Raw genomic sequence first — 19,658 nt, forward strand, 5'->3', positions numbered from 1 at the left:
GACATGGTGCTTATTTTGTCGCATCATCCCAAAGATTATAAGGTCTAGAGGGGAATAATCAAGGCAGTTGCTTTGGGAACAGTAGTACCAATAACTGCCTTTAGTGAATTTCTTTCTCTGTTCTTTAAAAAAAAGTACCAATTATACTAGCAATTGCCTTCTTTATCAATAGAGCATTGGTTGCATGCTGATGTGTTGGTTTATTTTCTGGTTTTAAAATGATAGAAGACCAGAGTCGATATTTCTAACTTAACTAATTTGCTAAACAGTTTCTAAAATAAATTACTAGAATAAACTTGTATTTTGTTTGCGCCTAAAACAAAGTAGAATGATTCTTCACGGATGTCCTAGTCAGCTTGGGCTTCTATACCAAAATACCATAACCGGGTGCCTTGTCAATGACACAAATTTATTTGTCATAATTCTGAAGGCTGGGAGTTCAATATCATGGGACCATCATGGTTGGTGTCTCTTAAGAGATCTCTTCTGGGTTGCAGACTGCCCATCCTCTTGCCTCTTCACACGGTAGAAGGGGAGCCAGCTAGCTCTCTGGTCTTTTTTAAGGGCCTTAATCTCATTTATGAGGACTCCACTGTCATGACCTAATCATGACCTCCCAAAGGCCCCACTTCCAAAAATATCACAGGGGGATTAAATTTCAACCTGTGAATTTTGGGAGGGGGTGGGGAACACAAGTATTCAGTCCCTAACAACCAGTACATATTAAGGGACTTATTGTCTTTGAAATTAGCTTTATTATCCATTTGGTAATGAAATGGGGTTTCCGCTTTTTAGTTGCAGAGCTTATCAGGAATACATTTGTTTTCATTTCACACACTTAAAAACAGTATTTGCAGCCTCATTGTTTTGGCTGTCTCATGTGGTGGTGTGTTAAGGAGTTGTTTTTTTTTAAAGAAGATAACCGTCTCAAATGGGACTGAGAAAATTATTCCTTTAAATCCTTAAACTCTGAAACAAGGCACCGGAAATGTCTCTAGGAGAGTAGGTTAGGGAGTTTAATCAACCTTGAAGAGTAAAAGCTATTTTATTTGATGAAACCTGTTATCACACTTGCTCACATCCTATAGTTGTGTGCTAATTCCATCAGGAAGAATAGTTTTCTATAACAAAGCCATTTCCAGGTAATTGCTCCCATTCAAGATAATTGCTACCACTTGGTGAACACGCACCCGGTCTTGCAGGTTTCTCATACGATATTTCATTTAATTCTCACAAAATCCCCGAGCTGGTTATTATTTCTGTTTAACATATGTGGTGTCTATTATGCAGGCAAATTAAGCGCTTTTAATAAGTTTCCACATTTAACAAGTGGCAGAGTGAAATGTTTGACCCTAATCCCTGCGTGGGTAGTAGTTTTGATGTTATTTTGGTTGTCTACCCAGAAAGTAATTTGGAAGCCCTATGTACCCCCCAACACCTTACATTGTCACCTAGAGTTTTTATTGTATGTTTGTTTAAATAATTGTAAAAGATGCCATTTCTGACATATGATAAATCTTGATAGTAAAAAGGTTATATTTCTTTTTAAATATAACCTATGTGATAGAAATAGCACAGAGATTTGGTATGTCACATATATATATATATTTTAAAAAGTCGTCTTTGGAATTTTAATTTTACATTACTCTGTTTTCTTCCCCTGTGGAACTCATATTTTCATTCTACTACTCCATGGGTTTTTATCCAATTTTTTATATATATTATATATAGATATAGATACAGATATAGATAGATTTATTTGCTTTAAAAACTTTCATTGATGAGTTTATTTTATTTCAGCAAAAAATACATACTTAAACTGAAATTGATTTAATTTTTTTGTGTGACACAATTCTTTAAGCCATATAAGATTTCATTTGGAGTGAGTTATCATTATAGTTATTATTAGTATGCAATTTGACAAACAACATGAGTATGCTATTTTGACAAATAATGATTAGTGCAAGAGGTACATATTTTTATTGAGAATGTATCATTTAATGAGATATAGATGAGGCTTTTCCCCTAATTATGGAACTACTTATAGGTGAATAATATTTATTGCTGGAATGAAAGAATTCAGAACAAGTTTTAATTCTTTTGTTGCTTTCCATGTATGTGAAGACTTAAAACTGTTTTTCACATAAATAGTTGGAAATGAAGCACTTTTGAACCCCTTCCAAGTATATGCCAAATACCCCATGTGATCTATCACAACTGCTTTTAATAATTAACAATCAAAAAAATTTTTCTTTAATTTTGTTGAAAGCAAAGAATTAGAAACTTCTTGATTTATGAAAGTTATTTTTGCCTTGTCATTAGGTTCTTATACATTTTTAATTCTTGGGAATTATACAGAAATCCTTTATAAAAAATCCTTTATCAAGACATATCAGGTAACTACTCCTTCCTTTAACTCTTTTTACTTATGGGCACCTTACTTAAACTGATATTCTCAGGGTTGGGAATAAGGCAAAATTATTATCAAGACACCTTCGTCAGTGTCATTATTATTTTTTCATTAATTGCTTTCACTGTGTGTGCCTTATAAATATATTTATCAAAATCTTGGAACTACATGGTTAGCTTATCAACATATAGATAACATGTGTGCTGTAACATGGTTAGCCAAGCTGGTTTTCATTATCTAAGCAATAAGTAAACATATTTACATTAGTCTCCATAACCACCATTTCACTTCTTAATTCTTTTAGATTATGACTATGGGCTTTTTATGGAAGAGGAGAGGCAAGAGTTGAACTAAATTGTTTTGATGATCCTTCTGCCCCAAATTATCTTCGAATTATTTTGGTGAAATTTTCAATTTCATGTATGTTCACTACTTCAAGAAATAAAGTACTGAAACTCTAAAATTATTAAGTAAACACTCACATAGAGCCTCTACAATAGCACATCCAGGCCTATGTATCCGCATTCCCTTATTCTTCCCTGCCCACACCACTGATTGCATATCGTTTCTATGCATTTGCTCTTTGACTCAGAGAAGGCTGACATCAACAGTCTCATTTCCATATCCTGCACATTGGGAAGGAGAATTCTAGAGGCATATTCCTGACAGCACTATCCCCCTAAACAAAACATTTGGAATTCATAGGTTTTGTTTATCGAAACTCGTCTATAGTTTAGTGTTTTTACTAGCTTGTATTTTTAATTCCTTTCTCAACAAGTGTCTGTTGAACTACCTGGTAAACAAAGACTGGGGATACAGTAGTAAATGAGTGAACAAGAGAAGACACCGCACCTGCCTTCAGGTAACTTTTACTCTACTGGGGAGTCAGGATGAAAGAACTAATTGTAACATTAATAATTCAGTACAATTATGAGAACTTCTATGAATAAAAGACAACATGCTGTGAGAGCTTGCCAAAGGGGACTGATCTCTCATAAGAACTGTGTGTGGAAAGCTTTCTTGACTAGATGACATTTGGTTTAAGGGCTGAATTAGATGGTACTGATATACCATCTTGGGTGCAGGCTGTTGAAGAGCATGCACAAAGATCCATGTAGAAACATTAAATTAAATTAAACTAAATTAAATTAAATTAAATTAAATAAAAAAGAAAGCCCATGAGTCAGGAAAGAAAGAGACATAGAAATGATCCAAGGTGGGGCTAGAGAGGAGGCAGAGGCCAGGCAGAGCCTTCCTTAATAGATTTTCATGATATTAGTCTTTATCTCAAGACTCACTGGCAATTGTAGAGATTTAAGGAAAAAGATGAATAGTTTAATGGGCATTGAAAAACATTGCTCTGGTCAAGAAAGCAAACCAGGACATCAGCTGGGATGTTTCTGCAATGGTCCAAGAGGGAGGTGCCTTTGACAACAGTGGTTGCAATGGGTGTAGACAATTTAATACACCTAAGAGATTGTTAGGGGTTAAGAGATACAATATGTACAAGGGAAATATTCCATACGACCAAAGGAAGGCTTGATATGGGTGACTAGAGCAGTGTGTTGTCAACAAACCCCAATGCTTACTGGAAAATTAGAGATGAAAATCTGTCATTTCTACTTATTTTACTGTTAGAAATCTGGCTGAGCAAAGGGATTCAGAATTCCACTGAAATAATAATTTTCTGATGGACTGATCTGTTAATTAAGAAAAATCATTTTGGTAACTCTTGCCTAAGCTGTGTGGTTTACTCGGATAGACCCTGGGGCATGGAGAAGACTGGGTCTTGGCCTCTACCTTTGACATTCTCATAGTCCAACCAGGGACACCTGTCTACAGCATCATGGTACATAGAATACCATGGCCTTTAGGAACGATGTCCTGTGGGAGACTTTGGGGGAGTGAGGATAGTACGGTGCTGTTAAGAGAACGGACTGTCAAGTCTGGGCTTGAATTTAGAAATATCCATTTACTCACTTCTTCCTCTATGTTGCCTATGTTGTCTCACCTAAGACGTGGGAGTAATAATAGGGGATTATTCTTAGGTAGTTCTAATAATCATATGGCGCAATACATGAAAATCATCAATTGGCAGAGGATGTAGTAATGGCTTAATAAATACAATAGATGTAGCTATTCTATTGTTCTAGGGAAGGGGCTGATTAGCCCTTTGAGTCAGGAAAATTACACAGCAATGCTTTATATCATATTTAAAGGGTATATATAGCTGACCTTTACTTTAATAAGTTAGTGCTAAAGAAATAAATGTTTTATGACAATAAACTAATTTATTGAATATTTATTATATGTTGGGTACTGCTCTGAGTATTATAAAGATATTTTCTAATTTTATTTTTCTCTGAATCTCTGAATCTAAGATAGAAATACTATTACTATGTCCATTTCACAGATGAGAGTCCTGAGGTCCCAAAATATTTCTTACATGCCCAAGATTACATAGTAAATTGCTAATGAGATTTAAATCTAGTTCAGACCAATCCAGAGCTTTGCTCTTAACTTTTAAAAGTTTACAAGCTTCTTTACCTGAAAGTGCTGTTGAATTCAAACCATCTTTTGCTTATTATGTATTTGCTCAATCAATAGATATTAAAAATATATTGCTATAACAAGTCAATAAAATATTTATAGCATTTTATTAGAATGCTATTTTTATTTTAAAATATTTATTTTATTTTATTTTTATTTTTAAGATTTTTACTTTATTTTTTATTTTATTTTATTTTATTTATTTATTTATTTATTTATTTATTTATTAAGATTTTATTTATTTATTTGACAGACAGAGATCACCAGTAGGCAGAGAGGCAGACAGAGAGAGGAGGAAGCAGGCCCCCGCTGAACAGAGAGCCCGATGTGGGACTCGATCCCAGGACCCTGGGATCATGACCTGGGCTGAAGGCAGAGGCTTTAAGCCACTGAGCCACCCAGGTGCCCCTTTATTTTTTATTTTAATAATAAATACTTATTGTAGGAAATACATATGGGAACAAACAATACATTATTGGTTATTCCAATTCTCATAGATGATTACACATTTTGCTGTAAATATCTTTAGACATTTTCCTCTAATGCACTGATGTACGGGAAGTATGTATATAAACCTATATATATTTTTAATTTAATTTAATTTTTTTTTCAGTGTTCCAAAAATCATTGTTTATGCACCACACCCAATGCTCCATGCAATACGTGCCCTCCTTAATACCCACCACCAGGCTCACCCAACCCCCCACTCCTCTCCCCTCCAAAACCCTCAGTTTGTTTCACAGAGTCCACAGTCTCTCATGGTTTGTCTCCCCCTCTGATTTCCCCCAACTCACTTCTCCTCTCCATCTCCCAATGTCCTCTGTGTTTTTCCTTAGGCTCTACAAGTAAGTGAAACCATATGATAATTGACTTTCTCTGCTTGACTTATTTCACTCAGCACAATCTCTTCCAGTCCCATCCATGTTGATACAAAAGTTGGGTATTCATCCTTTCTGATGGAGGCATAATACTCCATAGTGTATATTATCCATTCATCTGTTGAAGGGCATCTTGGCTCTTTCCACAGTTTGGCGACTGCTATGAACATTGGGGTACAGATGGCCCTTATTTTCACTACATCTGTAAACCTATATTTTCATGATAAAAAGTGAATGGGATCACCCTGCACATGTTTTTACTTACTTTTTCATTAAGGATATATTCTAAAACTCTGCACGTTTGGTACGGTAGTGTGTAGTATAGTTGATAGCAGATAGTAAAGACTCAGGAAGCGTTGATGGTCACTGAATGTCATCATCATCATCTTGGAAAAATCACCCTTCCGCTAGGCTGTAAGAATTTGACGTTCCAACAACAACACATTCTTTTCAGCACACCTCCACTAAATGTGGCTTCTATCATGCGACTTTTGTGTGTGTGTTAATCTTGAAGATTAAAAATGGAATCATGTTGCTTTATTTTGTACTTATTTTATTGCTAATGAGGTTACACATTAGTCATTTGTATTTTTATTTTTTGAAAATTTTCACTTGTTTTTCTATTAGTTTGCCTATTATTTTCTTATTGGTGTCTAAGAACTCTTTCTATTACGATTTTTTTAAAGGTTTAATTTTACCTCCAGGTAGTTAATGTATGGTGTCATATTGGTTTCAGGTGTACAAGATAGTAATTCAACACTTCCATACACCATTCAGTGCTCACCACAAGTGCACTCCACAATCCCCATCACCTATTTCACCTATCTCCACACTCACCTCTCCTCTGGTGACCACCAGTTTGGTTTCTATAGTTAAGAGTCTGTTGCTTGCTATACCTCTGTGTCTGTTTTTTTTTTTTTTTTTCTCCTTTGCTTGTTTGTTTTGTTGCTTAAATTCCACAAATGAGTGGAATCATATGGTATTTGTCATTCTCTGAGTTATTTTGCTTATGGTAATACACTCTAGTTACATCCATGTTGTTGCAAACGGCAAGATGCCATTCTCTTTGATGGCTGAGTAATATTCCGTTGTTTACACCACATCTTCCTTATCCATTCATGGGCATTTGGGCTGTTTCCATAATTTGGCTATTGTAGATAATGCTGTATAACATTGGGGTGCATGTGTCCCTTTGAATTAGTATTTTTGTATTCTTTGGGTAAATAGGGTAGTTCTATTTCTAATTTTTTGAGGAAATTCTGTACTGTTTTCCAGAGTGGCTACAGCAGTTTGCATTTCTACCAAAAGTGCAGGGTTCTCCTTTCTCCACATGCTTGCCAATGCCTTTTGTTTCTTGTGTTGTTGATTTTAGCCATTATGACAAGTGTGAGGTGAAGTCTCATTGTAGTTTTGATTTGCATTTCCCTGATGATCAGTGATGTTGAGCAACTTTTCATGCCATCTGTATGTCTTCTTTGGAAAAGCATCTATTCTTGTCTTCAGCCCATTTTAAAATTGATTCTTACATATTAAGTATATATTGCAGATATTTTCACCAGCTTGTGATTTGATTTTTACTTAGGCTTTAGTCTGTTAATTAATTAATTAATAAGGATTTACTTATTTATTTGAGAGAGAGAGTGAGAGAGAGTGAGAGTGGGGTGAAGGGCAGAGGGAGAAGCAGACTCCCCCCTGAGCAGGAAGCCCAATATGAGGCTGGATCCTGGGACTTTGCGATCATGACCCGAGCTGAAGGCAGACATAAGCAACTGAACAACCCAGGCATCCCTAGTCTATTCTTTTAAATAAATAAAAATAAGCAATTAATTTATCAATCATTTTTTATTGTGGTTTTTCTCTTTGGCATTTTATAAATAAGTGTTTAATTCATACCTATATAATGTGGATATGATGTTTTTGACATAAAAATGGGGGAGCCATTCTTTGAGATTTGGGAAGCATTGGTATAAGGAATAAATTCACACAGATCATGGATCTATGTCTCGTGTCACTGAAAGAGATTGAAAGTTTCTCTGCACTGGGAAGACTTTCAGTGGCTGGTGGATGTTTAACAAGTTTTTTTGCTTGTTAGATTCTGAAAATATGAGTTTTTACTTTCATCTGCTTTTCTTGAAACCACAGAACATCTTGTCTTTCAGGTAATCCACTACAAAGTGCAATACATCAAAAGGGGCTCATCTTCATACTAAAGTTGGGACTTCTGAGGCATGGGGATTAGTTACATTTTTGAAATTGTTCAGTTAATACCATCAGAAAAATAATAATGGATTAAATATTTCCATATCTTACACTGTGTTGTTCAACACAAAGAGGAAAATAGTTTTGTTTTTCCAAGATATTTATTTATATAGAATACAATATTAAGTATGGAGATAATGTCCATGTCTTGCTGTAGACCTAAAGGATACTAGCCAATGTACAGACGAATTCTGGCTTATATTATGAACTCAGTTTTAGATATTGTCTTATTGAATTCTGTGTTAAAAGGCCATTTAATGAATTGCTTTTATTGTGAAATTCATCAATCAAAATAGAAATGCTTTTCTCCCCGTCAAAGAGATATATGTTTTTATGAATGCTTTAATTCCACATTTAACTTAAAAACATTTTCTCTCTTCTAGCTTTTGTTTCTAACAATTTGACAGCATACATGGCAACTGATGGCAATGCTCTTGTAAGTACCCTTTGAGACACTGTGGACTTAAATATTCATTGTCACTTTGAGGAATGAGTAAGAAAAATAAACAAGTTGATCTTAAGTTTGTGTAGCTATTTATTGCCCTCCATTTCCTTAGCCACATTGGAATTAAATGATCCTTTGGTGAGGTTTCAAGGTTTCTTATGATCACCAAGTATTTAAGAATGCTAGCTATTTGCTTTTAAAGATCAGAAACGTAACTGTGATTTTAACATAGGGTACATAGTGTATCTCCGTGTTTGAGGTCAACTGTGGTATTAGTGCAAACTCTCATGCAACCTCTATGGGAAACATTCTGCCAATTATTACACTGAAATGGTAAGTTTTTTTTCAAAAAAATAATTTTACAGCTATAAATTTGCCTATTTAGGTAAGTCGATTGAGGAAGTATATTACCTTTATTTGACAAGGACTCTTGTGGTGTCAGGAAAAATAAAAAGTTGATATAGATAACATATTTCTAATAAGAGGGGGTGTGAGGTAGTGTGGGACTGTATGATGTGCATCTTTTGGCAAATCTAATGACCTCATGATGGATGCACAGGATAAAGTTTTTAGAGTAGAGCCAAAAGCAGAATCAGAAGTGGGGTGTTGAAAGACTATAGTAAAGAATATAGTAGGTACTTCCTGCCAAATAGGGGACATGGCCATGGTTTCCGGATGCAAATTAGGAAATGGATATTAAGGCAGGTTGTAGGAATAGTGATGGAGAAATTGAACTGGATGGCTCCTGGAAGGGCAGCTTACTAAAAAGCAGGGAAGCTGATTAATTCTCTGCTTCGTTAACAATTTTACATCCCAGAAATAGAGAAAACAATGAGAGCCCTTTGATTCTGATGTTAATTTTAAATGAGGAGGAAAAGCTTGTTAGTGATGAAAATGGTAGAAACTTTGGGAGACAGGACTGCAGAAAACTAAAAATGAAAACACAAATTATAGTCAGTTATGTACCCTGGGAAATTTGCCATCTAAAAATTGCAGAAGAAGAAAATGTGATCCCTTGGACACAAATGGGTAGGTGTTGTTTGATCATGGAAATGTGAATAATCGTGATGAAGATAAAGAAAAGGAACAACAAAGAGCATAAATGCAGCTGCAGTGGGAGCTTTGGCCAGGGTTTGACATGAAGGCATAGCACCGGATGTTAAAGGAGGGTCCTGTGGTCAAGGGCAAAAGAAGGTGGGCATCACAGATTTGTCAGTTAGGAACACTAAAGTTGACATTCCTGAAAATTTATAAAAAAATTTTTAAAAAATGTGTGTGACTGTAAGTACATGTGTATATGTTATATGAAGCAAAGAAATGGAAAGGGAGCATTAGAATGGTTGAGAAAAGTAATGGAGGGTTTAATTTTTATTCTGTTTGCTTATCCTACTGAAAGAATGTAGTGTTCCAACTGGAAGGAGTTCATCATATATGTTTTTTGTTGTTGTTGTTGTTTTTTATAGGTGTGTTTTTTGTTTTTTTAATTTTATTTATTTGACAGAGAGAAATCAGAGCTAGGCAGAAAGGCAGACAGAGAGAGGGGGAAGCAGGCTCCTGCTGAGCAGAGAGCCCGATGCGGGGCTCGATCCCAGGACCCTGAGATCATGACCTGAGCCGAAGGCAGAGGCTTAAACCACTGAACCACCCAGGCGCCCCACCATCATATATGTTTAAGAAGAAATGAAAACTAAAAAAAAAAAAAAAAGAAGAAATGAAAACTAAGATAATAAGAGAGCACCTAAGCACTTTAATGAATTCATTCATTCATTCATTCATTCACTCAAACATTCATTTAATGTTCAATGTTTACCTCTCCTGACTCTATCATGTATAAACCATTATACTATGTAGGACCTGGAAATGGAAATATTATTTGAAATAAGTTCAAATCTCCACATCTTAAGGCAAGTAAAACCTAGCTATTGGAACAGACTGTAGATGTGATAACCGAAGGACTAACATACCACCCATATAATTTCAAACCCAGAGCCAGTACTGCTGTAATATGTAACCTGCTTTCCTTGGACCTGGGTGCAGGTGGGTTCTGTCCTTACTGGTGGAAACTCAGGCTATCTATGGGTCTTTTTCATTTCCTGAGCCGTCCTCCCCACCCAACTCCATCAGCTCAGTTTTCCTCGTGTGCCCATTTACCTGTTATTTTGATCCCATAGTCATCAGTGTCTAGGTGGTATAGCTAAACATCTCTCGGAAGCATTTCTTCTAGCTGCTTTTCCGTGGTTACCCTACTTTATATTTCCATTCAGAAAATTAGTTCAATTTTCTGCTGTCATTTGTTCTCCAAATAAAATGTAGCACAGGAGACCTATTTTTATGCTGGGTAGTTCCAGGAGGCTCGACACGTTTGACCTAATCACATCCCGAATTACACTTCATTTCCACTCACCTACCATTGATTGCGCTCTGTGTGCTGAGCACTCCGCTTGCTGCTTCTGATGAGGAACTTACCATGTGCAAGGGGAGGGCAATACTTCAAAGACACTTTTTTTTAATTCTCACCTGCTAGTTATTGAGGTTGCTACGGTAAATGGTACTAGTAAAACTGCTCAAGACACGAAATTCTAAGCATTTGAAATTTTATTATGTGTGTGGTAGAAGAACATTATTTTTTGCATTAAGCTGAGTTGTTCGTTATCTGATAGCAGTCTTTTCTTTCCTCTGAAGGAAATAGCAGAATTTTCAGAGCAAAAGCTTCACATAGAACCAAAGGTATTAACTCACCCAGTTCTGTCGGTTTTACCTTCTTCCTCTTTCCCCACCTTCGCAGACGTGACACTTGCTCTTTCCTCTGCCCGCTGGCTTCTTGCCTTTGCACCTGCTCCCTCCGACCCGCCGTGCGACAGCCAGAGTGAACTTTCTTACACACAGATCTGATTGTGCCACTTGCCTGCTGACATCTGTTTAGCGGCTTCCCATTGGCTTTTGGATAAACCTTAGAGTTTCAAACATAATTTACAAGGCCCTGCGTGACGTAACTTCACTACTCTGAACGTGGCTATGTTCCAGCACTCCGGGGTCCGTGCCTTCCCGCTCACTCCTGCATCTCTGTATTAGACCCTCCTATGCTCAGGTCTTCATCTTTCTGGCTTTGTTTTTATCAGCGTGTGGGGTACCTCCCCTGAGTCCCCAGTTCTGGGTAATAGCACTTCCGTGTGGACCTCATTATCCTTGTTCGATTCCCTCTTTTCTGCCTTTGACTGGAAGCTGTGTGAGAGCTTGCTAGCCACTGAATCTCCGGTCCTGGGCACCAAGTAATTGTGCAATAACTGGTGGTTGAATAAACAAAAGCCATAATTTACCCAACTGTGGCCTGAAAGAAAGAATTAGCATAATCATCTTTAGGATCTAGGTCATAGCTTGTTGGGAAATCTTCGACATCGTGATTAGATTTGGTACAATCCCTAAACATCTCTAAGAATCCTGTGCAGTCCTTGATATTTATAAGGCTTTCCATACATCACAGTATGGTGATAAGAAAGTATTATACCCTAAGTTAGTATTTTTTTTAAAGATTTTATTTATTTATTTGACAGACAGAGATCACAAGTAGGCAGAGAAGTAGGCAGAGAGAGAGGAAGGGAAGCAGGCTCCCCACTGAGCAGAGAGCCCGATGCAGGGCTCCATCCCAGGACCCTGGGATCATGACCCGAGCCGAAGGCAGAGGCTTTAACCCACTGAGCCACCCAGGTGCCCCTACCCTAAATCAGTATTGCTTAGTTTTCTTTAATGATTAGTTTCTCACTAAAATAAAGAAATAGATGAATAAACACATAAACAAATAACAACTAGTATGTATGAATCCTAAAGGCTTAATTAAGAAAGTTCTCTGTTCTCAGATCTTGGTAACAACGTTATAGTTAAGAAAGGAAAACAGCCTTAACTTAAAGATGACGAGGCTCAGAGGGAATGTGACAGACTGCCTCTTTTACTGTCATACGACATTCTTTTACCTAAAGCTACTGAGAATTCTTTCAGAGATGGCTTTCATGGGAATGATCAGATTTATCTGTGATAAAAACTTGATGACAGTGATTTCTCAAGAATTATTTTAAATAAAATTAATTTATTAAATGTTAACAAATATTTAATAATTGATAATAAATATATGTTAATGCAAATTAAAATTAAATCAAATGTCAAGGGAAAACCTTCCTGAAACAAAAGTCTCTGCATATAAATCGTGGTAAGTGTGCTCCGTTTTTGTGCTTGATGAGGACAGGCTCATTGAACGTGAAGGGACATTTACTCCCGGTGCAATGGCTGTGTTATCTGCTATTGCCTGGACTGCCGTCTGTGGGATGGCTGGTCTAACAGCAAACTAGTGTTGAGTTTCCTTCATAAGAAAGCTGTGCATTCATTACGTACACATCGTGTCTTGCCTGGTTGTTGTGCACCGTGTGGGGTGAACCACCTGGAAATGATTCCAGCCCCCATGGGGAGCTGCCGGCTCCTCCAACTCTATGCCTGTGGTGTATGTCTCAGGGATGTGGGGATAATTCAGGGTTGAAGTGAGGAATTTATTTTTCACATTTTTGATCAACTAAAAAGAGCTCACATTTTGGCAGCTTGTTTTTTTAGGCTACATGAACATAATGCTGTGTTAAAATGGCTTTGCCAATGCTGTTGTGCATAAGCCTGACATACAGATCAGAGCTCGGAGGCTGTTTAACACATTTGCTGTTCCAAGTAGGACTTCCAGCAGAGCAGTGCCTGACAGCTGTCTGGGGAATAGACTCCTGGGTAGGGTCTTGTTAGCTGCCACTGGAAAATTTTGTCCCTCTCACAAGTCCCCCTCCTCCACCCCACGCATTCTTATTTCTTTGGTTTTAGATTCTTAGTATTTGGGGGATATGGTTAAAACAGGATGCTGGAGAAAGCTGCGATAGTTTTTGAGGAAATGGTATTTTAGATAAAAGTAGAGATCTGGTCAACACAAGTTTGTTTTACCTAGAAGGAAATAGCAAGGGTCAACACTTCAGGTGAGTTCGAATTGAGTGTCAATCAATCCCAGAAGCTTTTCTCTGTGCATGTGGGGCTTTGGGGGTGAGGAAGGTATTGGAGCAATCTTACGCTGCTAAACTCTGCTGGTGTTATTTAGTGGTGGTATTTTCAGCTCTGAGTAGTCAAGCAGTCGATGGCTTTCTGGATATTTGTTCAATCTCCACTTGTGCCAAGACTACTAGTCAGGCATCATATGAAGTAAAAATTGACCTAAAACATAGTTAATCTTTTGGTAAACATTTATTGAGTGCTCCCTGTGTGCCAGACATAGGGCTAAGTGCTAGATTTTGAAGTCAGGACATGTTCAAGAACATCAATTCTACTTTAAAGTCTTGACCAGTCATTGAATCTTCAGAGTTGCAGCCATTCAACTACAGAGCTGATGAAAGATCTGAAAACTTTAAGAAACAACATTAACAGGGATAGTAACTGAGTAAATGTGTGAACTAAGAGAAAGGGCCTGTCTGAGCTTACTCACAGGTTCTGGGTTGGACCATCGAGTGGGTAGGGTTACCATCATGTATGTACCACACAGATATGCACGCAGAAAAATTATAATATCCACTTCAGAGCATCAGGAAAGTGTTGTGAAATATAGGAAACAGAATAAATAAGCAAAGTAACATAGAGTTAAACAGTAGACTTAGTAGCCAACTGGCCTGGCTCTGCTACTAGTTAAATTTGATCTAAGGAGATGTTACTTAACTATACCAAGATGAGGTTTCTCATTTGTGGAATGGAAGATAGAAACAGCACCTATCATGAATATTTTTGGGAGATGTGAATCAGTTATTACAATGACTACAAATAAAGATCACTGCATGAACATAAGATTCTTATAGGAGCTAACTGCTAAGTCAGGGGAGGCCTCATGGTGGAGGTGGCGTTTGAATTGGGTCAGAAAAGATGAGAAAGCCTTAACCAGATGAAAAGTGGAGTAGGGAATAAAGTATTCAAAAGTATGGAGTTGTCAAAGTACTGACATTTCTACAAAATAGAATAAAGTTTAAAGTGCCAGAAAAGGAAATGAATGGATGTCTTGTTGGTATATTAAGGCTACTATGGAAAGGGAATTTCTTGTCATTTGAACTGTGATTTCAAGATAGACTCTTAATAACGAATGACTGACCTCCATCCAATAGTGGTCCTGTGAGTTCACACCTTGATATCCCATTCTGTTGGAAACAAAGCAATGCTAGACAAAGAGAAACATGGAAAACCAAAAAAAGCACAGATTGGTTCAACAATACAATAATTTATCTCTGTGAATCAGAAATGAAAAGCAGCTAACAAGACTGAAGCTATGGGCCTAATGGGTACCTTGTCTGGAGACAGGAAGTAGTTTGCCTCCTGGCCCAGATTAAGGGGGTAAAAAAAATGCTCCACTAAATATGAGGGGAGTCATAGTCACTTCTTGGTGACAAGTAAATGGGAGTTCCCCCAATTGTGAAAGGGGTTAAAGATGAAAACATTTGTCAAACCAGTGCATGGGGTTATGCAATTAGCCCCCTAAAGGTTAGGGAGGGAGGAGACAGGGACACAACTTCAAAATCAGGAGCCGAAACTAGTCACCAGCTAGGTCTGTGACTGGATATGCAAGATACTTTATGTTCACCTCAGAACATGACTGTAGGAATGATTCTGCACCCAGTAGGGGTAATCTCCAAACTGATAAAGAGGGAGCCATGGGTACAGTGAAGAGAAGGGAGGGTGGGACTACAGAATACCAAGGATGATAAATGTGTATTAAAAGAGTGAAAAGATAGGTCACGTACAAAGACTGACAGACTCATAGCAATGATTTCATCAATATAGTGAATGAGAGAAAACAGATGATCAGAATCTTCAAAGTGTCAGATGAAAATGGTTTTATACTCAGCTAAACTGTCATTCGATTTTGCAGACAAAATAAAGACATTACTATTTACATAAAGATTAAGAATATGCTACCTTCAAATCCCCATTAAAAGGACTGTTAAAATAAGGTATTGTACACCCAAAAAATTTTTAGATGGGTAGATCTCATGTTGTTTTCTTACCAAAGGGGGAGATATGGCTTTTAGAGGTGATAGATACATTTGAACTCTAACATGAGTGCGTATGTATGTCCAAGCTCACCAGATTGTACACGTACATTAATTATGTGTGTTTTTTGCATACCAATCATACCTCAATAAAGCTAGGGAAAAAATAAAAATAAAAGGACTGTTAAAGGAGGTACCCTAATAAAAAGAAAAGTAAATCCAACAGATAGACATTTGATAAAGGATACACAGATGATTACAGAAATTGATAAGTTGTCACTAAATTTAATCGTCCATTGATGAGTAATGATGATAATTATAACATTTTAACAGAAAAATAAAAATCTAGACTATCATGCCAAGAGAGAAGACACTGAAGCAGGAATTAAAAATGTGCTGGATTACACATTCTATTCACCATGAATTTAGAAATACTAAACTGAGTATCAGTGGAATAGCATGTAAGGAAATGAAAGAAAGGGAAAAAATAAATGTAAACTGAAAATACAAGATGAAGTTACAGTAAATGTTAGTAGATTAAACACCTATCAAGAGACACATGTAATCATATTTTTAAAAATAAAAATCTAGTTATAGATTGCTTATAAAAGAAACAGCAAAATTAAGAAAAGAAAAGAAATAGCAAGAATAAACAAATAAAAAACCATACACACAAAAGTGCCACACAGAAAGATTGAAAATAAAGGAATAGAAATACTAACAAAGTTATAGCTCCAGTGACAAAACTTGCATAGAGATAGGAAATACTTAGGGAACAAAATTAGCAACTTTGAGATTTACAAAGAATGCTTACAAAATTTGACTATGTAGTAAGTCACAAATAAATGCTAACACTTAACATTTTAAGAAATTGATGTCATAAAGATTATGCTTCCTGAACAAAAAACAATGAAGTTAGAACTCAAAAAGAAAAAAAATTATTAAAAAGTTCTCATATGTTAGGAAATTTACAAGTACATTCTAGAATATCTCACTGGATGGAAAGAAATTACTTAGAATTGAAAAACAGAGGTATCGGTAGAATTTGGATGTAAAATTATAGCTCTAAGTGTATTACTAAAAACAAAGAATAATAATAAATGAGGTAAATATTTTCTGCAGGAATCAGAAAAAGAATAACAGAGTAAATAAAAAGCAATTTGAAGAAATAGGGATAATAAATCAGGGGCAGAACTTAATGGAATAGTTAAAAAAAAAAGAAGTAAAAAGATTTCTGAAATTCTGAAATAAGTTACCAAAATACACTTGAGGTTGCAGAGAACTGAACATTGTATATATTGCAGGAGATTGTAAGTAGCCTTCTTGAAAGCAATTTAGGCATATAAAAAGTTAAAGAAGCATCAACTATATTCATATTCTAACTCACTGAGTACACATTTCTTCCTTTTTTTCTTTCTTAATTTTTGATTTTATTTTTATTATTTATTTATTTATTTTTTATTATTATGTTCAGTTAGCCAACATATAGTACATCGATAGTTTTTGATGTAGTGTTCAACGATTCATTAGTTGTGTATAACATCCAGTGATCATCACCACAGGTGCCCTCCTTAATACCCATATCCTGGTTACCCCATCCCCCCCTACACCCTTCCATTCTTTAACCCTCAGTTTGTTTCCCAGAGTCCAGAGTCCCTTGTGGTTTGTCTCCTCTAATTTCTTCTCATTCAGTTTTCCTTCCCTTCCCCTGTGGTCCTCCGTGCTATTCCTTATGTTCTATATATGAGTGAACATATGATAAATGTCTTTGTCTGCTTGACTTATTTCACTTAGCATAATCCCCTCCAGTTCCACCCATGTTGATGCAAATGGTGGGTATTCATCCTTTCTGATGGCTGAGTAATACTCCATTGTATATACGAACCACATCTTCTTTATCCACTCATCTACTGAAGGACATCTCAGCTCCTTCCATAGTTTGGCTGTTGTGGACATTGCTGTTCTGAACTATTTTTAAAAAATTTTAAGGAGTTATTTGTTTATTTGAGAAAGAAAGGGAAAAGGGGGAAGGTCAGAGCGAGACGGAGAGAGGGAATCTCAAGCAGACTCCCCACAGAGCTTGGATCTCAATGCAGGCTTGATCCCATGACCCTGAGATCATGACGTGAACTGAAATTGAGAGTCAGACACTTGACCCACTGAACCACCCATGCACCCCTTGATATTATTTTTAAAGTAATAAAACATAAATACAGTTGTGTTTTCCTACTGATGCCTTCTTTTTACTATTTCTGTGTCATTCACCCCAGGTTACATTGTGGTGTTTATCATTCTTATGCAATTTTAGTACTTATAAGAAATGTTTAACAATACTACAAACAATAGCATTAATATAGACACTTAATTTTCCATATAGTGTTTCTGAGATTTTTTCCATGCAACTCTAGTTCTGATAGAGCACAGCAGTAAATGAGAGTGACACTGTTTATCCACTCACATACCCACACACGTTCAACTTCCTACAGTTGTGCTCTACCACCACCGTGTTGCAATTAACTGCTGTCTGTGACTTCCGCTGTGCCTCTAGGCTTGTGTTTCTTTGGGCTTCAGTATATATCTGAGAGTGGATCTTTCTCTTTTGTACCAGCAGCATTTGATGGTTTGAACTCACCTTTCTTTTGAAACTCTTGCTCACTCCTGTAACATCCCCTCTCTGATTTTCTTCGTCTTTTCATTGGCTCTTCTGCTCAGTGTAACAATTTGGGCTTCCTTCAGATTCTGACTTCAATTCTTTGTCATTCTACACACATGACTGATCTCATCCCAGCTCAAGTTTTCTACTCTCTATGCATGGATGATTCCCAATTTTATATCTTCATTCCAGATTTTCTCCAGATCCCAGACCCTTAAGTACAATACATACAGAGCATTTCCACTTGGATACCTCAGATGTACATCACTTTTGATGTTTACTACTGAGCGTGTATATTTAAAACTATGCTGTCTATATTGCTGTCATTTATTCAGTTATTTCAGCTAGAAACTCCAGGATTTTCCCTGGCATTCCACTCTCCCTCACTTTCTACATTCTCGCTTTTCCTCTTCCTCACCCTCCCCTTCCAACCCCTGCTCACTCCCTGGCTCCTTTTCCCCAATTTCCTTCCCCCCTTCTTCTCCCCTTCTTCCTAGTCACCCTGCTTTCATTCCTTTCCTTCATACTCTAGTCCTTGCTTTCCTGTCCTACTCCTTTATATAACATCAACAACAAACACAGAAATATCACAAGAGGCTACCACATTGCCAGTTTTATTCTTGAAATAAATATCTTCATGTTACCATTTACTTTTGTGACTTTGCGTAAAATCCTGAATCCAATTTCTTCAATTTTCTTCTTCTTTAAGATGGGGATAAGAATAGCACCTAAACCACAATAATTGTGAAGATTCAATCCTGGTATTTGCAAAAAGATTCAGGGCAGTGCAGGCACATGGCAAACATTATATATCTTCCAGCTGTCATTGTTTTCTACTACTGTCTATTATTATTAGAATGTCTATTATCTGTCTCCATTTTTCACTAGAGATTTTCATTTCACATGAATTATTAAGTAATATTTAAGGTGTTTAGTCTTCTGAAAAAAAAACGAGATTTTCATGAATTTTCTCAGGTAAAATTTTAATAATTGAAAGCTTTAAAATTCCCTTTATAAAGTTGAGTTTAATTTTCCAGGAAGGAGAAAAGATCTTTGTGGGAAAAAGCCATTTGTGGAGAAACATTCCTAACAGCTCTGTCAGCTGGAATTGACTTGACTGTAAAATATTTAGAAATTTTGTGGCTTGGTTAAAGTATTGGTAGTTTGAAATTGACAATGATGTGAGGCTTCACACCATGGAAACTGGTAAATGCTACACATCAGGGCCCATTAACTAGCATATCACTGTATAGTTTTGCTAAAGACCAGGATCATCATGAAGTTTCATGGAATGAGAAACCATCTTACTTTGGGTTTTAGTATATCATGGGGGTAAATTGTACCTGCAAGATTTACCAATTACTATATAGATTAGAAGTCACTGTACTAATTACCCTGTAACTTGGGTGTTAGCATCATC

Source organism: Martes martes (genome assembly GCF_963455335.1).
Source record: "Martes martes genome assembly, chromosome: 6".
Classification (NCBI taxonomy): domain Eukaryota; kingdom Metazoa; phylum Chordata; class Mammalia; order Carnivora; family Mustelidae; genus Martes; species Martes martes.